The 18,139-nt window shown below is 48.8% G+C and overlaps 1 protein-coding gene and 1 pseudogene across 1 annotated transcript in view; one reads left to right on the forward strand and one right to left on the reverse strand.

Annotated features, from left to right (window-relative positions):
• Nucleotides 1–18,139, reverse strand: part of LOC144169166 (uncharacterized) — a 577,944-nt gene that overhangs the window by 239,339 nt on the left and 320,466 nt on the right. The window lies entirely within an intron of this gene.
• Nucleotides 2,864–4,261, forward strand: LOC144169161 (legumain pseudogene; annotated as a pseudogene).

Genomic DNA, 18,139 nt, shown 5'->3' on the forward strand with positions numbered 1-18,139 from the left:
GAGTGAGTGAGTGAGGTGAGTGAGTGAGTGAGAAGTGAGTGAGTGAGTGAGTGAGTGACTGTGAGTGAGTGAGTGAGTGGAAGTGAAGTGAGTGAGAGTGAGTGAGTGAGTGAGTGAGTGAGTGAGTGAGTGAGTGAGTGGTGAGTGAGTGAGTGACGTGAGTGAGTGAGTGAGTGAGTGAGTGAGTGAGTGAGTGAGTGAGTGAGTGAGTGAGTGAGTGAGTGATGTGAGTGAGTGAGTGAGTGAGTGAGTGATGGTGAGAGTGAGGTGAGTGAGTGAGTGAGTGAGTGAGTGAGTGAGTGAGTGAGTGAGTGAGTGAGTGAGTGAGTGAGTGGAGTGAGTGAGTGAGTGAGTGAGTGAGTGAGTGAGTGAGTGAGTGAGTGAGGTGAGTGAGTGAGTGAGTGAGTGAGTGAGTGAGTGAGTGATGTGAGTGAGTGAGTGAGTGAGTGAGTGAGTGAGTGAGTGAGTGAGTGAGTGAGTGAGTGAGTGAGTGAGTGAGTGAGTGAGTGAGTGAGTGAGTGAGTGGAGTGAGTGAGTGAGTGAGTGAGTGAGTGAGTGAGTGAGTGAGTGAGTGAGTGAGTGAGTGAGTGAGTGAGTGAGTGAGTGAGTGAGTGAGTGAGTGAGTGAGTGAGTGAGTGAGTGAGTGAGTGAGTGAGTGAGTGAGTGAGTGAGTGAGTGAGTGAGTGAGTGAGTGAGTGAGTGAGTGAGTGAGTGAGTGAGTGAGTGAGTGAGTGAGTGAGTGAGTGAGTGAGTGAGTGAGTGAGTGAGTGAGTGAGTGAGTGAGTGAGTGAGTGAGTGAGTGAGTGAGTGAGTGAGTGAGTGAGTGAGTGAGTGAGTGAGTGAGTGAGTGAGTGAGTGAGTGAGTGAGTGAGTGAGTGAGTGAGTGAGTGAGTGAGTGAGTGAGTGAGTGAGTGAGTGAGTGATGTGAGTGAGTGAGTGAGTGAGTGAGTGAGTGAGTGAGTGAGTGAGTGAGTGAGTGAGTGAGTGAGTGAGTGAGTGAGTGAGTGAGTGAGTGAGTGAGTGAGTGAGTGAGTGAGTGGGAGTGAGTGAGTGAGTGAGTGAGGAGTGAGTGAGTGAGTGAGTGAGTGAGTGAGTGTGAGTGAGTGAGTGGTGAGTGAGTGAGTGAGTGAGTGAGTGAGTGAGTGAGTGAGTGTGTGAGTGAGTGAGTGAGTGAGTGAGTGAGTGAGTGAGTGAGTGAGTGAGTGAGTGGTGAGATGAGTGAGTGATGTGAGTGAGTGAGTGAGTGAGTGAGTGAGTGAGTGAGTGAGTGAGTGAGTGAGTGAGTGAGTGAGTGAGTGAGTGAGTGAGTGAGTGTGTGTGAGTGTGAGGTGTGAGTGAGTGAGTGAGTGAGTGAGGTGAGTGAGTGAGTGAGTGAGTGAGTGAGTGAGTGAGTGAGTGAGTGAGTGAGTGAGTGAGTGTGTGAGTGAGTGATGTGAGTGAGTGAGTGAGTGAGTGAGTGAGTGAGTGAGTGAGTGGAGTGAGTGTGAGTGAGTGTGTGAGTGAGTGAGTGAGTGATGTGAGTGAGTGAGTGAGTGAGTGAGTGAGTGAGTGAGTGAGTGTGTGAGTGAGTGAGTGAGTGAGTGTGTGAGTGAGTGAGTGAGTGAGTGTGTGAGTGAGTGAGTGAGTGAGTGAGTGAGTGAGTGTGTGGAGTGATGTGAGTGAGTGAGTGTGAGTGAGTGAGTGAGGTGAGTGAGTGAGTGAGTGAGTGGTGAGTGAGTGAGTGAGGTGGAGTGAGTGAGTGGTGAGTGAGTGATGTGAGTGTGTGGAGTGAGTGAGTGAGTGAGTGAGTGTGTGAGTGTGTGTGGTGAGGTGTGTGAGTGAGTGAGTGTGTGAGTGAGTGTGTGATGTGAGTGAGTGAGGTGAGTGAGTGGTGGTGTGAGTGAGTGAGTGGAGTGAGTGAGTGGGTGTGTGTGTGGAGTGAGTGAGTGAGTGAGTGAGTGAGTGAGTGAGTGAGTGTGTGAGTGGTGAGTGAGTGTGTGAGTGGAGTGAGTGAGTGAGTGAGTGAGTGAGTGAGTGAGTGAGGAGTGTGGTGAGTGTGTGTGTGTGTGAGTGAGTGAGTGTTGTGTGAGTGAGTGGTGTGAGTGTGTGTGGTGGTGAGTGAGTGAGTGAGTGAGTGTGTGGTGAGTGTGTGAGTGTGGGTGGGTGGGTGAGTGGGTGGTGGGTGGTGGGTGGGTGGGTGGGGTGGGTGGGTGGGGTGGGTGGGTGGGGTGGGTGGGTGAGGTGAGTGGAGTGAGTGAGTGAGTGGTGAGGTGGTGGTGGTGAGTGAGTGTGTGAGTGAGGTGGTGTGTGGTGGGTGGGTGGGTGGGGTGGGTGGGGTGGGTGGGTGAGTGAGTGAGTGAGTGAGTGAGTGAGTGTGACTGAATGAGTGAGTGAGTGAGTGCGGAGTGAGTGAGTGAAAATATCTGTTAAGATGTACAACACTTCTTCAGACATGTTTTGAACACTTCTTCAGACATATATTTGAGAATATATTTAAAAGATCTGCCCAATTTTATAACATGGCGCCAAGTAACTTATTGAACGAAAATATTTCGGTATTCATTTCACCTCAAAAAGCCTTATCCTCTTTTCAACAAAATCAACAAAATTACGATGCAAATAATGCCTCCACTTCCGCCTAGAAGCAGCATGTGTGTTCAAGAAGTGCGTAATCTCATTCCAGGAGTCAAAGCCTAAAATTGTTTCCCAGAAATAGTAAACTGTCACATCAAAGATATTGGCAATACGCTTCCACAGAAACATCTCAAACAATGTTATCGCACTTTCCTCCTCAGGCCGCTCCTACCTTGATTGTTCTCTCCGTAGCAAGATCACGTGCATTATCGCTTTTGGACAAAAGAGGAACGCTCGTGACAGACGCCTTAAAAGCTCCGGGAAAGCAGCAGCCTCACAGCAGAAGCGAAATGAACGCCCAAAAGTCCACAGTCATCGTCATCCTGCTGGCCTTCGGGCTGGCAACCGGAGCTGGGCAGGAAAGGTCAGCGCGATTGTCAGAACGGCGAGCAGAGGAACCGAAGCTTTGGGCCCTACTAGTCGCTGGCTCCCACATCTACAGCAACTACCGGCACCAGGCTAATGTGTGTCACGCGTATCACTTGCTCCGTAATCATGGAATTCCTGACGAACGAATAGTGGTTATGATGTATGATGACATTGCCAACAGCACCTACAACCCAACGCCGGGTGTCATCATCAACCACCCGAACGGAAGCAACGTCTATCCAGGAGTCCCCAAGGACTACACCAGAAAGCTGGTGACACCGCAGAACTTCCTCGACGTCCTTCAAGGAAAGAAGGTAAAGGGGGGAAGCGGAAAAGTGATCGCTAGTGGACCCAACGACCATGTGTTCGTGAACTTCGCCGATCATGGTGCTCCGGGGCTAATAGCGTTTCCACACGATGTGCTCCACGCCAGGCCGTTTGTCAACGTTATCAAGAAGATGCACGAGGAAAAGAAGTTCGCTAAGATGGTCATCTACATTGAGGCCTGTGAATCGGGTTCTATGTTTGACGGCCTTCTCCCCAATAACGTGAACGTTTATGCAACCACGGCAGCCAATCCGCACGAGTCTTCCTATGCCTGTTACTACGATAAGCTCAGGGAAACGTATCTGGGCGACTTCTACAGCTGCAGATGGATGGAGGACTCGGACAGAGAGGACTTGCATAAGGAAACCCTTCTCGACCAGTTCCAGATTGTCAAAAATGAGACGACAACTAGTCACGTTATGGAATACGGTGACTTGAGTATTGGGAAGCTTTCGTTGAGCGAATTCCAAGGAGCCAAAAATGCAAAGCCAATTGTTCTCCCAGAGGTACCTTATGATCCCGTGTCGAGCCGTGATGTACCCATCGCCATCCTTCGCAACAAGCTAAAGGACGCTTCTAACCCTGCTGCAAGGCGATCTATTAAGCATAAGCTGCAGTCGGCCTTACGAAAGCGATATTTCCTTCAGAAGAAAGTCGCTGAGATTGTCAGAATAGTCTCTGAAAACAATAAAGAAAGCACCGAAGGACTTCTGAGTGAGAAGCGGCCTCTGCGAGACTTTGACTGCTATGAAGTTGCTGTACGACACTTCAACGACAACTGCTTCAATCTCTCCAGGAACCCATACGCTCTTGGATATCTCTATGTCCTGGTGAACATGTGTGAATCCGGTATGACGTTGGGGACATTATTGGCGCTATGAACACGACCTGCACGCACAAAGCCGTTGTCGATATTGCATAAAAATAAAAGTATTTGCGTCATTGAAAATTGCTAGAGCGTTGCCTCCTTTTATCGTAATCTTTCATAAACATTCGTGCTATCTATTCGGTGATTTTTGTTATACTGCTATTATCTCAATACTGTTGTATCGTAGTAGTGGTAGTTACTTGCATTTAGCGATATTTTAGGGGCGTTTGGGGTATACCCGATTTCAAAATGAGCGCTTTTTAAAAGTTTTACAAAGTCTTAAGTTTGTTGTCGTCTTAGAAAAACGACTGCTGGAGACACCTGTTCAAGCGAGACCTTGGGTAAAGCGAAACTTAGGCTCGTACTTCAAAAACATTTCACTTATGGGTACCTGTTTCGTATTAACACCGGCAATATTATGCCCCTGTGACACGGCACTTCGAATTCGAATTGAAGCGAGGCCAGGTTGACTTTTCGAGCGCGCTTTACGCATCGCCGCTGCTACACCGCATGTGTAAACTTTCAATTTCTATTGAGAAGTTCCATCCGCATACCCCAAATGGCGCCAAATACGGTATTTTGCGGCTGGAACCGCGTAACTCTGCGCAGACGTATAGCTTATGTCAACCAAATTACCAGCCGTCCCAAGGGCGTCCATTGCAACGTGATTGTTTGTAGCAGCGGTGCGAAGCCTGCACGGCTGTCTTTGAGCAGTTCTTTTGTGACCACGGCTGGCTTCCAGGCTGCTTGTATTCACATTGGTCCCAATAGCGACAAAACAACAAGAACAATTAATGAAAACTCTTAGACCCGATATAGCAGCCGGCAGCTGTAGCTACGCCAGTTTTGTTTTCAGGCTGGATTGTTCCCTGGTGTTGAGAGTTTGTAGGTGCAATTTAGCAGAAGTAGGCATACTGAATTCCATAAATATTATCGCGTGCTTGTTTAAGTCAAGGTATTTGATACAATTTGCGGCGTTATTTAATGATGTTACCTTCTATGGTATTACTCAGCGGGGACGAGAATATTCTTGCGCCATTCCGATCGCGCATGGAAACCTCAATCTTGCTTGGTGAACCAGGATTCAGTGCGAGTGTGATCGGACTCGAAAGCGATTAAAGATGCCCGTGTACCAGCACCCGAACCCCACTGAGCACGTTCGGGATCGACTGAATTGCAATTGGAAGTGCCCGTGTGACAGTGGTATTTCGCGCTTCCAAGGAAAAATTTGTGATGCCCCGAAGAATATTTATATCAATAACCCTATTAGGCCTTCGTCCTGAATGGACAAAATCAAGCCGATGATAATAATGATGAAACTTATTAGGAAACATTTATGGCACTGCGTTTATGGATAGCTGCACTATACCGATTGATGCACAGCACTGACACGCGCATTAAAATTGCCACACTTAAAAACATTTTCGTCCTACACTCCCGCCGACCAACCCTTCTGTAGCAGTTAAAAGGTTTAATAGCCCAGAGTAACATTAGCTTATATAGGTCTAGTGTGCAACAAAAAATGCTGTTCATGGGGAACGCTTGGCTCGCAAGTGAGCGTTAGGACCTATATCTCTCAATCTATCTATCATTCCGCATCTGCACATATTTGATGGCAACAGAATAGTTTCCGGGAGTCTACAACAAATATTAGCAAGTATGTACCGGCACATTTATAAGAAATTCACGTATGTAGTATGATTACGTTACGGTGGAGGGAACGAACATTCATCAAGTAAAAGTTATGGGACAGAAGCGCGCCGCTTTTGAAAAGTGAGAGTATGAGAGAAGGTGCGGTACCCTGCGTCGTGTTTCAGAAGAACCATATATTAGTCACCACAAAGGAAGAACAACAGAACAAATGAAAGCCCCTTTCTGCACAGAAAAAAGGTTCAAACGAGGGGCTTTCTCCCACGCAGCTTCAGTCATAGTCCAAAACCATAACAGAATCAGCCACGTCGGAATGGCGCCATGGGATCTACGTCGTCGTTAGAACGCAAAGGACCTAGGTTCGATTCCGACCCTACAAGCTAGTTTTTTTTTCCCGGTGATTGATGTTCATTTTCTTATCATCTCCGGTCTGTAAACCCATTGTGTAAAGTTGGGCTTTCCTACAGTGTGTTGAGGTGACGCGGGACGGTCGACTTCCGTGAGACATAGAAAGCCTAGGTTGCAAAATATGCACGAGAAGGTGCCGTATCTACAGCCCATCTTTTTGACGCCACCTGTGCAAAACTAAAAGCGACAAAAAAAGATAACGGTTCTGCGTCACCCAAGTCAAACATTCTTTTGTGGGCTGCGTCCTGTACTGCGGCTAGAAAAGGCCGCTCTCCACCACCCCCTCTTTTCTCTCCCCCACGCATATCGCACCGCTGGGGTGATATGTGTGCGTATCCAAGGAACGCCTATCGCCCCGCCGAACATAGTAAAATCGGAGGCGCTCGTTTTATCTGTCAGTTACTGTCGGTGCGTCGCAACCTACAGCACGTTAAAAGTCGTCTTTCTGTCGTCTTTTTTTTTTTTTTTTGAGTTGTGCTCTAAGTGTAACCACAGAGAAAAGCAGCTGCACGAAGAAAAATACGAAGGGTGCTATTGTAGTTGGTTGAGGAAGGGGGATTACTTAAAAAATAAAGTAAATAATAAAAATTACGCTACACGAGGGGTAATTTCCCTTTTATTAAAAACAAACGTTGCAAAGTTATTTCGGCTTTTGTTTCACGACCAATCATGCCTCGCTTACTGAGAAATCAACAACGGAACTGGCGATTGTCTGTCCCGTTCCCCTTCCGTTTTTGTGATGTTGAACACCACATCACAAAGTGCCCACAGCAAGCCGAAACCCCATTCTTAATTTTACCTGCTCATTGCACCTTTCGGAGCGCTACTTTCATTTGATTTTTCTTTCATTACAGAGATAGGAAGTCATTGATTGATTGATTGTAGGCTTTAACGCACCGACGCAATGCAGGCGATGAGGCGCGCCGTAGTGGAGGGCTCCGGATTAATTTTGACCACCTGGGGATCTTTAACGTGCGCCGAAACCTTGTACACACGGGCATTTTTGCTTTTCGCCTCCATCAGAAAAGCGACCGACGCGGCCCGGAATCGAAGCCGCGATCTCGTGCTCAGCAGCGCGACGCCTTAGCCACTGAGCCACCGCGGCGGGTAGGAAGTCATTCAGAAACGGGTTGTGTTTTGCGTAGTCTTAGTGTGGCGGAGTCATTGCCAAGTTTGTCGTCAAGCGGCGCTCGTGCGGGCGACGCTTCACGACTATGGAGAGAAACTTGTCAGTTGTTCTCCCGCCACGGATGGAGGAAATGCGGAAAATGCGGGAAAATTTGCTAAATCTTGCGGAATACTCTCCGGTGTCAAGCCGATCGCGCTAATAATTCTGGTTTTTGTACCTGGCAGTTGCACATACAGGCGCTAGTGGCAAGAAGGTACAGTGCGCGGCAGGCTCGTCTAGGGCAAGCGCGCGCACGGCTCCGGAGCGCGCTGGCGGCACCTGCTGGTGGCTGGTGCTGGTGGCTTCTGGGTTGCAGATAGCCAGCCACGGAGTACAGCCAGCCATTGCGCGTGCGCGAATCTCGGATAGGGTCGGGACATGGGGTGGTCTTTGTAGCATCCACTGTGCTCCCGCAAAAGTCGCACCAACAGCGTGAAATCCTCCTCTGGTGCACGTGGCGTCTGGAAAGCATTAGATTAATCATCATGGCAACGAGTGGCGAGGGTGGAAAGGGGATTGCTGACTTCATATTCCCGCGGCAGGCCACATGGCAGAGCCGGGCCGCCGCGCGCCGGCCGCCGCAACCGCCGCTCGCCCAACTTTCGCGCTTCGCGCGAGAGTGACCCACGAGGCGCGAGTGTTGGGCGGTAAGTGGTAAGGGCGAGCGGGGATTGAGGCGGCCGGGCGTCGGAATGGCAGCCGCCCGTCTTTAGGTACGTGGATGAAATATCGCGCTAATTATTTGAAGGAATAAATCGTGCAGGTAATAGTGCGTTTGCTGGTGCGAATTGGTTTTGTCGCGGTAGTATTAATCGGAGCGACACACAAGCATTCTTTTTGCTTTTGTTTTATTGAAAATTTATACGAGGACGTCTTTGATTCGAAGGCATAAAAACATGTGCTACACTCATATATTGCGTATACATCACATGTGAACATTATCGCACCATGAGAAAAAATATGACAGATGCAAATTTAGGCATTCAATATTGCGCAACGGGAAAACAAGGAATAGGAAAAAATGCTGCACACGCATTTAGGTACACAATAATTGTATGCGTTTAAATAAAAGGACTTGAAAGCTCCGCTCAATATGTAATTATTTCTCGAGGATGCCTCAAGACACGACCGGTTCTTCGGCTTTCCAAAAATTCGTCTGAGTTCAGAGACACAATTAATCGGGAACCTATATACTTGAACAAAGCACGCAAAGATATGCTTCATATCCTGCCTTTGGGCCAATTCACGCAAACTCTGAAAGCCCGGGTTCGACCGTTGATACACGGACGGACGTGAAGACCTTCTGAGATCAGCGCACGGCTGTAATGCTACCGCAACAGGGCATGGAGAAGCAAATGCTGGAAGAATCTTTGAACAGAGGAACTTGCTTGCGTTCAGTCTGCAAAAGAGCAACTGGTGCAACAACCCTTGAACAGTGACCCACTGGTGTGGCTAAGGCATTGTGCTGTTGAGCGCGAGGACGGCTCTAAGGACAGTCCCTGCGGCTCTTTCTCCGATGGAGCGAAAAGAAACCGCTGGGGGGTAGGTATTTCGCAGCACGCTAAACATCGACAGGTGGCCAGAACTAATCTGGGGGCCTCCACTATATCGCCGCTGATACGCTTCGCTACATAAAACCCCAAAATCAGAAGTCTGTTTAAAACAGTGGCCCAATGGCTAAGACGCTGTGCTGACGAACAACATTACCTTTTGTTTTTCGGTTTCAACAATTCGTTAAGAAGGTGGCCTTCATGCCTCACCTGATTTTTGAAACATGTGACTAGTTAAACCAAATTAAAATTTAAAGTTGCAGAAACTTTGCAACTTTTCTAGCTTACGCTTCCCGGCATACTTTCTTTCTATTTGTGCTTTTAGCACACGGTTTCTTTTCAGGTGAAGCAATAGCCTTGCGTAACAAAACCGGCGAGTGAGCTGTGATTTACACTTTGTGCTGCAGCACAGCCCTAAGTCAAAATCAAAGTTTATTTCACTCACAGTTACATCGAACAGAAAAAAAAGGTACATCGAAGGGGCAAGGGAAAAAGCTGCAAAACGCGGCTTGACAGGGCCCTTTCCCCATCCAGCAATGAACGGCGTGTGCGTTGAGAGGCTATATGTACAGAACACACTCAAGTGGCGGGGAAAGGATAACAAAGACCTCATTCTGCTCCAGAATATCTGGCAGGCTTTTGTATGACTTGTCGGTAGGGCTAGTAAATACTGCAGCTTCAGTTCTTGGGGCCTCTACACTCTGAGGCTATGCAAGCTGTGCAAGAATCGAATGCTCTTAAATTTCACTGACTTCTCGAGATGTGAGATTGAACAGCTTTCCAACAGAAATGTAGTTTAGTGCAGCAATAAACTGAAACACATGTGGACGTTCATTACAACCATGCTTTTCCCTCACTGAGCCGAAGAAATTCTCCAGAGGGTATTGCTGCAGGCAGCGAGTCAGGACGTATATGAAAATTTCAGGAGAGGTCTTCCCACAGCCTGAGCACAGGTTGAACCGTCATAAGCCAACCACGAGTGCTGTAAGGCTGCAAGGGGCTGTCAAACCGCCAGCTTTCAATCCATCCGAGTGCCTCTTTGATGAAGTCCAAATGTTCCGAAGTGTGAATGATGGCATAGTTGAACATTATAAAGTTGGTTATTTTCGGCGATTTACTGTTGAGGCAGTCGAACAGATTGTCGATACTCTGAAAGAATGTCGCTGTGGGTTCAGCAGCCTTATCCAGTAAACCCACAGCAATCAATCGTGACCGCCAATGCCATGCAAACAGCCTGGTTAAACACTTGCTTGGGGAACTTTACCTTCATGCTGTTGAAAGGCTTTTGTATATGTGATAATCAGTGTGTTTAGGGGCCACTCTTAAAATAAGCTTGTGTGGGCTTTCACATCAAGCATTAATGCAGCTCCAATCAACAGCTTCACTGCCAATAAGGAGCTTGTGGGTATATCGTAGGTTATTCCTCCTGCACTTAATTAGGTGCGGAGGGTCAAAACGGAAGTACGCCTGCTCACATACATCCCATCGAAGTACGGGATTTTAGGCGGTAAATTTCGCTGTTCGAATAACTAAACATTGCTCGACCCTTGGTCGCACACCACTGCGTTAACAAACCCCCACATTCCCTGAGGTGTTCAATTAATCCAAGCAGCAGTCGTCTGATGTTTTCTGCACGCAGTTTTGTTTTGGCCACTGCAAGCGCCAAGGGCTGAACCCAGGCTTTCGAGAGTTCAGAAAGGAGAGCCACAAAGGTTACATTTGCCACATCTGCGGTTCTCTGCGTGCCGTCGTCTGAAATACCGGGGAAAACATAATTTTTGCAAATGTGAACGTATTGACATATCGTCAAACGTACTTACACATTCCCGATCTTCTGTAGATCAATTTGCTCCTGCAACTTTAAGTGAATGCAAAACTCGAGGTATAATTCCCTGTGTAATTGGTACTTCAGACAAGCACTTTCGGAGAGACCTTGGATCAGGCAGGCATAGCACCTTAGAGACCTGCCGATAAGCACTGGGTCCATGAAAGTATAGACTCAGTGCTAACTGCTTCATTTCCTGCGGCCATCTCCTCCATTCTACTCGCGAACCAGTACTCTCACTTGGCTGTCGAGCAGCTGGTAAAATGCTGCAGTTACAAGTGGTCGCAACGTTTGTCATGCAGCCCTCGGTTTCATCTCCCAGGGACTCGCGTTGTTCAGACCTGGACAGCACCTCTTTTACCTTTGCTTGGCACGCCCTAAATCTTCCAGTACCTTCTTGCTTTTTGGCGTGAGGACTTTGCGTTTTCGTCTTCGCCGCACTGGGGTATACGCTGCGAGAGAAGAGTGCAATTTATGAGCACATAGGCCCATTCATCTATTAACCTTACCAAGGCACTCTACTTTAAATTCTCTGTACACTTACAGAAAAAGACGATTCGTCCTAAACTTTTCGTCATTCAGAGGTGTAATTTCATTCAGAGGTGTAACATACACTAAATAAGTTTTGACCTAACACAAATCTGTTAAGCGCTTTTCACTTCGCGGTTATTAACACCAGTGAATCGCGTTAACGATGCTTCGGGGTTTGCGAAGGATGCAAGCAATGCTGCAGACAATGCATAAATTTCGGGGTGGTCTTCTACTTCTCCCTGGGCAAATAAACTGGCGTTGAATATAGCAATATTACGTCAGATTTTTTGGAACACTGAAGCATCGTGTGGAAGCAGTTTCGCCGCAATTACCCGTTTTGGAGCGAGATGGCGCAGGACAAGTGGGTCATGGCGCAACACTTTCACCCCGCCAATCGCCGCGGTAGTAGATACGCAGTGAATGGCAAGAAGTGCGTACAGTTGAGCTTACCTTTTTCGTGAGCAGGTATGGCGTGATGACTGGAGGGGTTGAGGAGGTTCACCGGAGAAAACGTGCGATGAAATCGCAAACCGTCCTTGTCTAGAAAAACCGTTCTTGCCCGTGCGACTATGAGAAATTGATAATTAGCTGTTTTGTAGTAACTGTAACTTCTTTCTTATCTCTAGGCGTTTGTTAAAACTTTTGGGCGCACAATAAGTTTATGTTCACTTGGTAATACTTACATTGCGTAGAGCTCGCGATTTATCCAATAGGTGCACTGCGCTTACCGTTAATTGCAAGAGAAAACACTCGAACGCCTCGGACTCCAGCCGACGGAAGCGCAGAACGGAGCAGTTTTGCTCTTGCAGGGTCGCTGAAGTCGCGAACAACGAAATGGTCGGAGCAGAGAGTGCGACATCCCTATTCTCTCCTTCTGCAACCCCGCCCAGTCCACCCGATCCACGTACCTCAAACAAGCCCAAGCCTGCTGCAGGAAACAAAGAAAAAATACATTGACAAGTGCAAGGAATTCAGGCGCCAGCGACGCGGAATGTATCGGACGCAGGGGGAGCGGCTGTTCTGAGAATGCGGAATGAATGGCGTTGTGGCAGCCAGCTTGTTAAGAGCAAACGGCCTCTGGGTCACGCCGCTTGAGTGAGGACACATTGTCTTAGGCCGTAGCCGCGTCTCTGCGTTGTTTTGGTCGGAGGGCATGGTGCACCTGGGGGAAAAAATTGGCGGTACGGCGGCCTGAAGGGCACTCAGGGCTCTGGTCCCACCGCGTTTTTGTTTAGCTGGTACTAAAAACATTCCGTCCGTCGCGCCGCCGGAGACGGGGAACCTTGGAGCTGTCACTTGGGGCTGGACGGCGGTCGATTTATGGGAAAGTGCTCTCTTTGTTGGCCCGTACGCGCGCGCAGCGAAGGCGTGCGAGGGTGTTCGGGTAGCGGCCCGGGATGGGCGCGGCAGATGCGAAGCCTGCGCCGGCCGCCGTGTCCTATTGTCCCTACGCGCTGCAGATTGTGGCGCACGGTCCAATTAGCCGGGCATCGCCTGTGAACGGCGGACCTTTTCGGAGTCACGCCGCCGTTCCTTAAGATGGACGGTTATGGGTTCGAGCTGGGGTAGAGTGGCTGTCTGGGTCTGGACGAGAACCGTGGGAACAGGCAACGCAGACCGCGTTCGTAGAAGCTTGTCCCTGGCACTTGCACGTGTTTCCGTGGGTTTCCGAATGTTTGTTGTAGCTGTTTCATTTGCTTTTGATATTTTCCTTTTTGGTTGGTGAGAGTGGGTGACCGAGTGTTTCAGAGTTACGGGGGGCGTTGCCCACCGCAGTTTAAACCCGGATCAGATCACCCGACTAATCAAATCGCCAGGGGATGCTGATAGGCCTGTGTATCGGGGGTGGGGACTAAGTGACCCATTAAAACCCCGAGACACGAGGTCTCGGGGTCGAATCCTCAGGATTTTAATGTGCTATGCACAGCCGGCGAATTTCCGGGCTACCCAGGTCAGGCTAGGGAGGATCTCACCACTTGGGTATTCTTAGGTCAGAGTCCTTCGCTGATGGGGTGCCGCGTGCACAAAGTCTTAGCTGACCGGGAATCCCACTTTATTTCTTACTCTGTCTACTTCAGCCTGTAAGTATCCTGTATGTGTCTTTCGTCTAAATATGCAGCTTCAAAAACCCTCAAAAACTCCCATCGTCGTGTCATCAGTGCCGCAACCATCAGGCACCAAGGCAGACCATCGGAAGACTTCTACGCGCCACAACATCGGCGCATCGAAGCAAGAAACAACGAACCTAAACCTTTACTACAAGAAACCTGAATCGGCGTTTAAACTGTTAATAAGGAAATCAAAGAACGAGCCTGCCGCAAGAAATTTACCTTACAGGCTAGAGCCTGCGCGCCGAAGTCCCGTTAACTTTGTTTACAACATGGATTGCGCACCTAAAATGGCTGGGATATATTTCCACATTAGCTTCCAAGAATACCCTTCAAGATGACTGACATGCCTCGCTACTTCACGTTACATGCGCGACCTATTTTAAAAAAAGAAGAGTACCTTCGGTGGTCTTTTTTTAATTTACTATAACTTGTCCAAAACTATTTTGCTTAGCCGCCATCTTTGGCGAAGACGAAAAACCTTGCCGAACTGTTCAGCCCTGTGTTGCGGCACGACAGAGCTGCGCCGGACTGGTGATTCTCCTTCCTCCGCGGCCCAATTTTTAGAACACATTTGAAAATATTTTACAATGAAGGGACACTATCCTTCTGCGGAGGCGTTTAAGCATCCCGCGCAACCCTTCCCACGCCCGCTCACTCGCGCATGCTCCGAACTGGCCCAGCGGGAACGCCATTGTAATAAAAAGGGCCACTGAGCTGTTGCGCACGTGTCAGGAGGAGGAGAAGCATGGACGGTGTGGGGAGAGAGAAACGCTAAGGGATTGTGAAACGAACTCCATGCCGTAGCATCCCGCCGCTAGGATCAAGTTGATATTCGAAAACGAAACAACCCAAGGTCGCTGAAGAGTGTTCTGGCCGATCGTCTGTCCGTATAGAGACCGAGCGGCCGTTGTTTGGCACAACCGTCGCTTCAGCGAACAGCGCCGCCCGTGGCGAACTGCTCGTCAGTGGAATGCCGGTTGCGGTCAGCGCAGCGTAATTGTGCATGACTTTATGTCATTCTGCTGCGGTGGGGCTTGCAAAACGTAGATAACCACAAGGGCTTTTGCAGATCGGTAAATCTTGAAAGTAGAGGTGACCATTACGAGGCATGCCATGGGTGTGATTTGCGCCCGTACTCAGTAATTAAGTAGCAGACGATGCTCAATGCGACGCTCCAGCTGGAATTCGAACTGGAAGTGCAAGCCCGTTCCTTCGTGCAGATTTTTTATGCCTGCATACAGGTTGGCGTATCGAGGTATAAATTGCACCTAAATGCTCCTAAAAGCCCGTGTGTCCAGCCGATCCAGGAATGCTAAGTCGCTTGTCTTTGGCAGTTGATGACCAAACGGCGTCGCGCACGAACGAAAGACAAATTTGGAAGGGTGCATTCTAATATTTACCCGAAAACAGAAACTGTGATGGGCGACGTTCCGTAACATCAATACCTACGGTAGAAACGTGCTTAATTTCACAGAAATAGGCTTACTACAGTCACTGGGAATCGTTTAGAGGATAAATATCGCATGATAGTTAAACGTTATTGCTTGTCGTGCAAAATAATTGCTTTACAAGATTTGCAACGGTTTCCGGCTAGTTTGTTAATGATTTTTCAAGAAACAATTCATCTGTGGGTGAAGGACCAGAGACAGGAGAATGCCAAAAACCTGCCATAAGTTTCCCAACTGAATGCTGCGGTCACGCAGAAAGAAGTATTTGAGGAGGGGAATCCGCTGGGCTGGGGCAGTGGGGGCGGGCGGCGCTTTAATGTCACTGTTTGTTGAGAAGAAAATGCAGCTTGCGGAGCAGCACAAGAGATGACGCACCAAACGCGTTGCCGTAATTTCCATGTTCTTCTATGAACGTGAAGCACACAATTCATAATACCATCGAATATACTGTAAAAATCGCTAGATGTTTTTCCGTAAAATAAACAAAGAGAAATACTGGACATTTTAGCTGCAGTTATTAATAAATACTGCCCTAGTTACATGCCGTACCACGCTTGAAACGAAGTACTTCGAGCAGACGACATCGGCCGACGCCGCCTCCTTACCACGAGTGGTTAGCTCTTGCCTCTCTCCGTCTTCTGAGATTTTCGCGTGCTTTTGTAAGTTGCACAATGGCAAGTTCACTTATCCGTGCTTCCTGGAGATGGGGCGGAAACGTGTCGTCCCGAACTGCAACAGTGGCGACGCGTGCTGCAAAGACAAGTAATTACCTTTACAGTTCCCACTGACCCGGTACGGTTGGAAGTGTGGACTCGTGCTGTTCCCTGAAAAGATTGGGAGCTACGTCTCGTGACTATGTTTGCGAAAACCGTTTCTCGGAAAGCGTCATAGAGAGGCAGCGGTATTACGGCGAGCGTGGTGGCGAAGTCCAAGGCTTCTAGACAAACCTAAACGGCCTGTCCTGTTACCATACGCCGTGCCGTCAATATGTCCGAGCTGTCCCAGCTACTTGTCTTCTGTTCGCAAAAAAGAGAAAGCCGGCAGACGGCTATGGGCCTCCTGGGCTGCCCAGGGGGCGCTGCGCAAGCGGCTTCCGGGCAGTACTTCCGGGTAGTACAAAGCTGCGCGGGTGCCATAGGATCCTGTGTTGACAGAAGCAAAATGAGCTCGATGCTCCAGATTATTTTGCGACGTGGTCATCAGCCCATCCCCGACGAGCCCGATCTCTTCAGGCGATAAACTTGGCATTAGGCGAAAAAGCTTGGCAGCGCTAAATACGTCTGCAGCACCGACGAAAGTGCCGGGACGGTGACGGCGCTCTGCCACTCGCAGGTTCACCGATCGATGGTCGTATGAAGTGAAATTTGAAGTGAAACTTCCATTTTAAACTAATACTCTAGGTGAAGGAATTTTCAGCAACAGCTGATCAGAAACGAAGAGTGACGCAATCGGCGATGATCGCGCTTTAAAAAGCCAGCGAGTCCGGCGGACGGCAGGCTCGTCTGCTCCGGTGCGCCTCTCTTTTGCGTACCTGTGCACTATGAGTGCACTTTCATTAAACAGTGCTCCTTCGCGTCGCCGTTACGAATACATGGTGCACCGTTAGCTTGCCATTTTGTTGCATGTCTCAGTGACAAAATTCAGCGATTGTCAGAAGCCTGAAATCTGTTTTGCGATTCCGAAATTAGTGGCCGTAAAACGTCGGGCGAACCGAGAGGCCGATCACTTTCCTTCTTTGCGCTCACTTTACTTAATTACGCTCTTGCATCATATATTCCCAGTTCGCACTTAATAGGCTAGAATGAGGGTCAGCAACGTTTTGAGCTGTAGGGCCGAGTTTCATGCATCCGACACGGCGGAGGGCTGGACGGCAAATCGGGTGGGATGGAGAGGGGGGTTTTGAATGCAAAGCGAAAAAATTCAGCGAATCGCCAATAATATTTGACAATAGTCTGGCGAAGTGTGAAGATGGGGGACAATTCAACTGGAAGCGACGAATTTTTTGTTCTTGTCTCGCTGTCTAACTCCATTTGAGGACAAAACTGGCGTGTCGGCGTTCAGATTGTTAGCGACGAAGATAACCAACAGAGTCAGTGATGATCGAATGTAATTATTCGGGGCCGCGCCGTGTATGCGGCTGTGTTATGTTATGTAATGCAAATATAGAAGTAAACTTTTCTGAAGGCAGCGTGCGTGCGATTTGGTGACTGTTTTGCGTCCTTTAATAGCGATTAATTTGTTTATTTCACGCAATGCCTCACCTACTCGCTAGTATGCATGTACCCTGCCGTTAGGAAATCCTGCGAAATAAAACGTTACGCAAGGATCATTTAGTTTGCGAAAATACAAAACAAATTTTTCACTCGTTTTTAAGGCGGTGCCAGGCCAGAAGTTTCGCTCATGGAAATTGCGAACCAACTAGCTCGTCTCTCCATTTTGCTTCAGAAGTGTCAGCTGAGTCAGCTGCGCAATTCTTGGGTTCGCTTGCATGCTTCCGCCGAAGCAACCTTTTGCAGTTACGTAGCGTTCCGTGTTTATGCTACTCGTGAACTTTCCTTTGTCGACCGCACGCAAGAAGAAAGAACGGTAATCGTCGTCAGGAAGTTAGACAACCCGACCTGGCGATACAGCACCACGCCGCGACGACCGCGACAGCTCGCTCAAAAGAAAGCCGATAACTCGGCTTAAACTAAGTACAACCAAGTTTTACTCTGCCTTGTAATTGAAAACGCATAGAGGGCGGCTGGGGTCGTCTGCTCTTGTACTACCCAGAGGCGTCGGCCACTAGGGGCGCTGCATGTCGCCAAAACTCCAGCGCAGGAGGCCTCTGGACTGACTGATTGGACTGAACTCGAATCTGCGATCCTTTTCGGAAATCGCGCTGCGCGTGGTTGCCCTTTGTCGTCTCGCGACAGAGGGCGCATCGGTGCCCTCCCTGCCTGGCGCCGCGACTTTATCGCGCCGCCAGAGCAAGCCCTGTTGCACCTCCCCAGTAATTCTTGCTCCTTGGCTGCGGTCGAGTTTTAGAATCTGCCACCTACGCTTGAAAAATCATGCACAACTCCGTCTAACGACGATGACGGTTTATCGCGAAGCTTTCTCGTGTGGGTTTCCTTGGTTGCCTTCTGAACTTAAACTATGCCTAGTTGAATTTTGAATTTGACCAGCACGCATTTTCTCTGTTGATCGCAGCGTGTTTGATTGTGATCCTTTCCTATTCCATCTTGTAACTAAGAAAGCTTCGCGTTGAACCATTGCCATCGTTACACGT

The sequence above is a fragment of the Haemaphysalis longicornis genome, unplaced genomic scaffold (genome assembly GCF_048455015.1).
Source record: "Haemaphysalis longicornis isolate Haplotype H1 unplaced genomic scaffold, Haemaphysalis longicornis Haplotype H1 scaffold_2, whole genome shotgun sequence".
Classification (NCBI taxonomy): Eukaryota; Metazoa; Arthropoda; class Arachnida; order Ixodida; family Ixodidae; genus Haemaphysalis; species Haemaphysalis longicornis.